General features: G+C 46.6%; 21 non-coding genes and 2 pseudogenes across 21 annotated transcripts in view; all 23 read right to left on the bottom strand.

Moving 5' to 3' along the window:
* Positions 1-56, bottom strand: part of LOC125791456 (5S ribosomal RNA) — a 119-nt gene extending 63 nt beyond the window's left edge. The window contains exon 1 of the ribosomal RNA XR_007431182.1: positions 1-56. This exon is cut by the window's left edge and continues 63 nt beyond it. This is a non-coding gene — a ribosomal RNA (5S ribosomal RNA).
* A 110-nt stretch (positions 57-166) lies between these two features.
* LOC125791455 (5S ribosomal RNA) lies at positions 167-285 on the bottom strand. The gene has a single exon (XR_007431181.1). It is a non-coding gene; the product is annotated as a 5S ribosomal RNA (ribosomal RNA).
* Positions 286-395: 110 nt separating this feature from the next.
* On the bottom strand, positions 396-514 carry LOC125791454 (5S ribosomal RNA). The gene has a single exon (XR_007431180.1). It is a non-coding gene; the product is annotated as a 5S ribosomal RNA (ribosomal RNA).
* Positions 515-624: 110 nt separating this feature from the next.
* LOC125791453 (5S ribosomal RNA) lies at positions 625-743 on the bottom strand. The gene has a single exon (XR_007431179.1). It is a non-coding gene; the product is annotated as a 5S ribosomal RNA (ribosomal RNA).
* A 110-nt stretch (positions 744-853) lies between these two features.
* Positions 854-962, bottom strand: LOC125792786 (5S ribosomal RNA; annotated as a pseudogene).
* Positions 963-1,072: 110 nt separating this feature from the next.
* Positions 1,073-1,191, bottom strand: LOC125792294 (5S ribosomal RNA). The gene has a single exon (XR_007432026.1). It is a non-coding gene; the product is annotated as a 5S ribosomal RNA (ribosomal RNA).
* A 110-nt stretch (positions 1,192-1,301) lies between these two features.
* LOC125791451 (5S ribosomal RNA) lies at positions 1,302-1,420 on the bottom strand. The gene has a single exon (XR_007431177.1). It is a non-coding gene; the product is annotated as a 5S ribosomal RNA (ribosomal RNA).
* Positions 1,421-1,530: 110 nt separating this feature from the next.
* On the bottom strand, positions 1,531-1,649 carry LOC125791450 (5S ribosomal RNA). Its single transcript, XR_007431176.1, has one exon. It is a non-coding gene; the product is annotated as a 5S ribosomal RNA (ribosomal RNA).
* Positions 1,650-1,759: 110 nt separating this feature from the next.
* On the bottom strand, positions 1,760-1,878 carry LOC125791449 (5S ribosomal RNA). The gene has a single exon (XR_007431175.1). It is a non-coding gene; the product is annotated as a 5S ribosomal RNA (ribosomal RNA).
* Positions 1,879-1,988: 110 nt separating this feature from the next.
* On the bottom strand, positions 1,989-2,107 carry LOC125791892 (5S ribosomal RNA). The gene has a single exon (XR_007431624.1). It is a non-coding gene; the product is annotated as a 5S ribosomal RNA (ribosomal RNA).
* A 110-nt stretch (positions 2,108-2,217) lies between these two features.
* Positions 2,218-2,336, bottom strand: LOC125791448 (5S ribosomal RNA). The gene has a single exon (XR_007431174.1). It is a non-coding gene; the product is annotated as a 5S ribosomal RNA (ribosomal RNA).
* A 110-nt stretch (positions 2,337-2,446) lies between these two features.
* Positions 2,447-2,565, bottom strand: LOC125791634 (5S ribosomal RNA). Its single transcript, XR_007431362.1, has one exon. It is a non-coding gene; the product is annotated as a 5S ribosomal RNA (ribosomal RNA).
* A 110-nt stretch (positions 2,566-2,675) lies between these two features.
* On the bottom strand, positions 2,676-2,794 carry LOC125791447 (5S ribosomal RNA). The gene has a single exon (XR_007431173.1). It is a non-coding gene; the product is annotated as a 5S ribosomal RNA (ribosomal RNA).
* Positions 2,795-2,904: 110 nt separating this feature from the next.
* LOC125791829 (5S ribosomal RNA) lies at positions 2,905-3,023 on the bottom strand. The gene has a single exon (XR_007431561.1). It is a non-coding gene; the product is annotated as a 5S ribosomal RNA (ribosomal RNA).
* A 110-nt stretch (positions 3,024-3,133) lies between these two features.
* LOC125792761 (5S ribosomal RNA) lies at positions 3,134-3,242 on the bottom strand (annotated as a pseudogene).
* A 110-nt stretch (positions 3,243-3,352) lies between these two features.
* Positions 3,353-3,471, bottom strand: LOC125791446 (5S ribosomal RNA). The gene has a single exon (XR_007431172.1). It is a non-coding gene; the product is annotated as a 5S ribosomal RNA (ribosomal RNA).
* A 110-nt stretch (positions 3,472-3,581) lies between these two features.
* Positions 3,582-3,700, bottom strand: LOC125791445 (5S ribosomal RNA). The gene has a single exon (XR_007431171.1). It is a non-coding gene; the product is annotated as a 5S ribosomal RNA (ribosomal RNA).
* A 110-nt stretch (positions 3,701-3,810) lies between these two features.
* LOC125791444 (5S ribosomal RNA) lies at positions 3,811-3,929 on the bottom strand. Its single transcript, XR_007431170.1, has one exon. It is a non-coding gene; the product is annotated as a 5S ribosomal RNA (ribosomal RNA).
* Positions 3,930-4,039: 110 nt separating this feature from the next.
* Positions 4,040-4,158, bottom strand: LOC125791443 (5S ribosomal RNA). Its single transcript, XR_007431169.1, has one exon. It is a non-coding gene; the product is annotated as a 5S ribosomal RNA (ribosomal RNA).
* Positions 4,159-4,268: 110 nt separating this feature from the next.
* LOC125791442 (5S ribosomal RNA) lies at positions 4,269-4,387 on the bottom strand. Its single transcript, XR_007431168.1, has one exon. It is a non-coding gene; the product is annotated as a 5S ribosomal RNA (ribosomal RNA).
* Positions 4,388-4,497: 110 nt separating this feature from the next.
* Positions 4,498-4,616, bottom strand: LOC125792114 (5S ribosomal RNA). The gene has a single exon (XR_007431846.1). It is a non-coding gene; the product is annotated as a 5S ribosomal RNA (ribosomal RNA).
* Positions 4,617-4,726: 110 nt separating this feature from the next.
* On the bottom strand, positions 4,727-4,845 carry LOC125791440 (5S ribosomal RNA). Its single transcript, XR_007431166.1, has one exon. It is a non-coding gene; the product is annotated as a 5S ribosomal RNA (ribosomal RNA).
* A 110-nt stretch (positions 4,846-4,955) lies between these two features.
* LOC125791439 (5S ribosomal RNA) overlaps positions 4,956-5,000 on the bottom strand; it is a 119-nt gene continuing 74 nt past the window's right edge. The window contains exon 1 of the ribosomal RNA XR_007431165.1: positions 4,956-5,000. This exon is cut by the window's right edge and continues 74 nt beyond it. This is a non-coding gene — a ribosomal RNA (5S ribosomal RNA).

Genomic DNA, 5,000 nt, shown 5'->3' with positions numbered 1-5,000 from the left:
CTTAGCTTCCGAGATCAGACGAGATCGGGCGTTCTCAGGGTAGTGTGACCGTAAGCCATTGCAGAGCTCTCATCAAGACTACTTATGCAACTTCATCTATGTTGGGTTTCAGATAACAAACTAGTAATGTATAACAAGACCATGGTAATGGAAGCAAGAGGGGAAAAGCTTACAGCACCTGGTATTCCCAGGTGGTCTCCCATCCAAGTACTAACCAGGCCAAACCCTGCTTAGCTTCCGAGATCAGACGAGATCGGGCGTTCTCAGGGTAGTGTGACCGTAAGCCATTGCAGAGCTCTCATCAAGACTACTTATGCAACTTCATCTATGTTGGGTTTCAGATAACAAACTAGTAATGTATAACAAGACCATGGTAATGGAAGCAAGAGGGGAAAAGCTTACAGCACCTGGTATTCCCAGGTGGTCTCCCATCCAAGTACTAACCAGGCCAAACCCTGCTTAGCTTCCGAGATCAGACGAGATCGGGCGTTCTCAGGGTAGTGTGACCGTAAGCCATTGCAGAGCTCTCATCAAGACTACTTATGCAACTTCATCTATGTTGGGTTTCAGATAACAAACTAGTAATGTATAACAAGACCATGGTAATGGAAGCAAGAGGGGAAAAGCTTACAGCACCTGGTATTCCCAGGTGGTCTCCCATCCAAGTACTAACCAGGCCAAACCCTGCTTAGCTTCCGAGATCAGACGAGATCGGGCGTTCTCAGGGTAGTGTGACCGTAAGCCATTGCAGAGCTCTCATCAAGACTACTTATGCAACTTCATCTATGTTGGGTTTCAGATAACAAACTAGTAATGTATAACAAGACCATGGTAATGGAAGCAAGAGGGGAAAAGCTTACAGCACCTGGTATTCCCAGGTGGTCTCCCATCCAAGTACTAACCAGGCCAAACCATGCTTAGCTTCCGAGATCAGACGTTCTCAGGGTAGTGTGACCGTAAGCCATTGCAGAGCTCTCATCAAGACTACTTATGCAACTTCATCTATGTTGGGTTTCAGATAACAAACTAATAATGTATAACAAGACCATGGTAATGGAAGCAAGAGGGGAAAAGCTTACAGCACCTGGTATTCCCAGGTGGTCTCCCATCCAAGTACTAACCAGGCCAAACCCTGCTTAGCTTGCGAGATCAGACGAGATCGGGCGTTCTCAGGGTAGTGTGACCGTAAGCCATTGCAGAGCTCTCATCAAGACTACTTATGCAACTTCATCTATGTTGGGTTTCAGATAACAAACTGGTAATGTATAACAAGACCATGGTAATGGAAGCAAGAGGGGAAAAGCTTACAGCACCTGGTATTCCCAGGTGGTCTCCCATCCAAGTACTAACCAGGCCAAACCCTGCTTAGCTTCCGAGATCAGACGAGATCGGGCGTTCTCAGGGTAGTGTGACCGTAAGCCATTGCAGAGCTCTCATCAAGACTACTTATGCAACTTCATCTATGTTGGGTTTCAGATAACAAACTAGTAATGTATAACAAGACCATGGTAATGGAAGCAAGAGGGGAAAAGCTTACAGCACCTGGTATTCCCAGGTGGTCTCCCATCCAAGTACTAACCAGGCCAAACCCTGCTTAGCTTCCGAGATCAGACGAGATCGGGCGTTCTCAGGGTAGTGTGACCGTAAGCCATTGCAGAGCTCTCATCAAGACTACTTATGCAACTTCATCTATGTTGGGTTTCAGATAACAAACTAGTAATGTATAACAAGACCATGGTAATGGAAGCAAGAGGGGAAAAGCTTACAGCACCTGGTATTCCCAGGTGGTCTCCCATCCAAGTACTAACCAGGCCAAACCCTGCTTAGCTTCCGAGATCAGACGAGATCGGGCGTTCTCAGGGTAGTGTGACCGTAAGCCATTGCAGAGCTCTCATCAAGACTACTTATGCAACTTCATCTATGTTGGGTTTCAGATAACAAACTAGTAATGTATAACAAGACCATGGTAATGGAAGCAAGAGGGGAAAAGCTTACAGCACCTGGTATTCCCAGGTGGTCTCCCATCCAAGTACTAACCAGGCCAAACCCTGCTTAGCTTCCGAGATCAGACGAGACCGGGCGTTCTCAGGGTAGTGTGACCGTAAGCCATTGCAGAGCTCTCATCAAGACTACTTATGCAACTTCATCTATGTTGGGTTTCAGACAACAAACTAGTAATGTATAACAAGACCATGGTAATGGAAGCAAGAGGGGAAAAGCTTACAGCACCTGGTATTCCCAGGTGGTCTCCCATCCAAGTACTAACCAGGCCAAACCCTGCTTAGCTTCCGAGATCAGACGAGATCGGGCGTTCTCAGGGTAGTGTGACCGTAAGCCATTGCAGAGCTCTCATCAAGACTACTTATGCAACTTCATCTATGTTGGGTTTCAGATAACAAACTAGTAATGTATAACAAGACCATGGTAATGGAAGCAAGAGGGGAAAAGCTTACAGCACCTGGTATTCCCAGGTGGTCTCCCATCCAAGTACTAACCAGGCCAAACCCTGCTTAGCTTCCGAGATCAGACGAGATCGGGCGTTCTCAGGGTAGTGTGACTGTAAGCCATTGCAGAGCTCTCATCAAGACTACTTATGCAACTTCATCTATGTTGGGTTTCAGATAACAAACTAGTAATGTATAACAAGACCATGGTAATGGAAGCAAGAGGGGAAAAGCTTACAGCACCTGGTATTCCCAGGTGGTCTCCCATCCAAGTACTAACCAGGCCAAACCCTGCTTAGCTTCCGAGATCAGACGAGATCGGGCGTTCTCAGGGTAGTGTGACCGTAAGCCATTGCAGAGCTCTCATCAAGACTACTTATGCAACTTCATCTATGTTGGGTTTCAGATAACAAACTAGTAATGTATAACAAGACCATGGTAATGGAAGCAAGAGGGGAAAAGCTTACAGCACCTGGTATTCCCTGGTGGTCTCCCATCCAAGTACTAACCAGGCCAAACCCTGCTTAGCTTCCGAGATCAGACGAGATCGGGCGTTCTCAGGGTAGTGTGACCGTAAGCCATTGCAGAGCTCTCATCAAGACTACTTATGCAACTTCATCTATGTTGGGTTTCAGATAACAAACTAGTAATGTATAACAAGACCATGGTAATGGAAGCAAGAGGGGAAAAGCTTACAGCACCTGGTATTCCCAGGTGGTCTCCCATCCAAGTACTAACCAGGCCAAACCCTGCTTAGCTTCCGAGATCAGACGTTCTCAGGGTAGTGTGACCGTAAGCCATTGCAGAGCTCTCATCAAGACTACTTATGCAACTTCATCTATGTTGGGTTTCAGATAACAAACTAGTAATGTATAACAAGACCATGGTAATGGAAGCAAGAGGGGAAAAGCTTACAGCACCTGGTATTCCCAGGTGGTCTCCCATCCAAGTACTAACCAGGCCAAACCCTGCTTAGCTTCCGAGATCAGACGAGATCGGGCGTTCTCAGGGTAGTGTGACCGTAAGCCATTGCAGAGCTCTCATCAAGACTACTTATGCAACTTCATCTATGTTGGGTTTCAGATAACAAACTAGTAATGTATAACAAGACCATGGTAATGGAAGCAAGAGGGGAAAAGCTTACAGCACCTGGTATTCCCAGGTGGTCTCCCATCCAAGTACTAACCAGGCCAAACCCTGCTTAGCTTCCGAGATCAGACGAGATCGGGCGTTCTCAGGGTAGTGTGACCGTAAGCCATTGCAGAGCTCTCATCAAGACTACTTATGCAACTTCATCTATGTTGGGTTTCAGATAACAAACTAGTAATGTATAACAAGACCATGGTAATGGAAGCAAGAGGGGAAAAGCTTACAGCACCTGGTATTCCCAGGTGGTCTCCCATCCAAGTACTAACCAGGCCAAACCCTGCTTAGCTTCCGAGATCAGACGAGATCGGGCGTTCTCAGGGTAGTGTGACCGTAAGCCATTGCAGAGCTCTCATCAAGACTACTTATGCAACTTCATCTATGTTGGGTTTCAGATAACAAACTAGTAATGTATAACAAGACCATGGTAATGGAAGCAAGAGGGGAAAAGCTTACAGCACCTGGTATTCCCAGGTGGTCTCCCATCCAAGTACTAACCAGGCCAAACCCTGCTTAGCTTCCGAGATCAGACGAGATCGGGCGTTCTCAGGGTAGTGTGACCGTAAGCCATTGCAGAGCTCTCATCAAGACTACTTATGCAACTTCATCTATGTTGGGTTTCAGATAACAAACTAGTAATGTATAACAAGACCATGGTAATGGAAGCAAGAGGGGAAAAGCTTACAGCACCTGGTATTCCCAGGTGGTCTCCCATCCAAGTACTAACCAGGCCAAACCCTGCTTAGCTTCCGAGATCAGACGAGATCGGGCGTTCTCAGGGTAGTGTGACCGTAAGCCATTGCAGAGCTCTCATCAAGACTACTTATGCAACTTCATCTATGTTGGGTTTCAGATAACAAACTAGTAATGTATAACAAGACCATGGTAATGGAAGCAAGAGGGGAAAAGCTTACAGCACCTGGTATTCCCAGGTGGTCTCCCATCCAAGTACTAACCAGGCCAAACCCTGCTTAGCTTCCGAGATCAGACAAGATCGGGCGTTCTCAGGGTAGTGTGACCGTAAGCCATTGCAGAGCTCTCATCAAGACTACTTATGCAACTTCATCTATGTTGGGTTTCAGATAACAAACTAGTAATGTATAACAAGACCATGGTAATGGAAGCAAGAGGGGAAAAGCTTACAGCACCTGGTATTCCCAGGTGGTCTCCCATCCAAGTACTAACCAGGCCAAACCCTGCTTAGCTTCCGAGATCAGACGAGATCGGGCGTTCTCAGGGTAGTGTGACCGTAAGCCATTGCAGAGCTCTCATCAAGACTACTTATGCAACTTCATCTATGTTGGGTTTCAGATAACAAACTAGTAATGTATAACAAGACCATGGTAATGGAAGCAAGAGGGGAAAAGCTTACAGCACCTGGTATTCCCAGGTGGTCTCCCATCCAAGTAC

Source organism: Astyanax mexicanus, unplaced genomic scaffold (genome assembly GCF_023375975.1).
Source record: "Astyanax mexicanus isolate ESR-SI-001 unplaced genomic scaffold, AstMex3_surface scaffold_36, whole genome shotgun sequence".
NCBI classification, from domain to species: Eukaryota; Metazoa; Chordata; class Actinopteri; order Characiformes; family Acestrorhamphidae; genus Astyanax; species Astyanax mexicanus.
The sequence above is the reverse complement of the archived record's forward strand: the minus strand, read 5'-3'. Positions and strand labels throughout refer to the sequence as shown.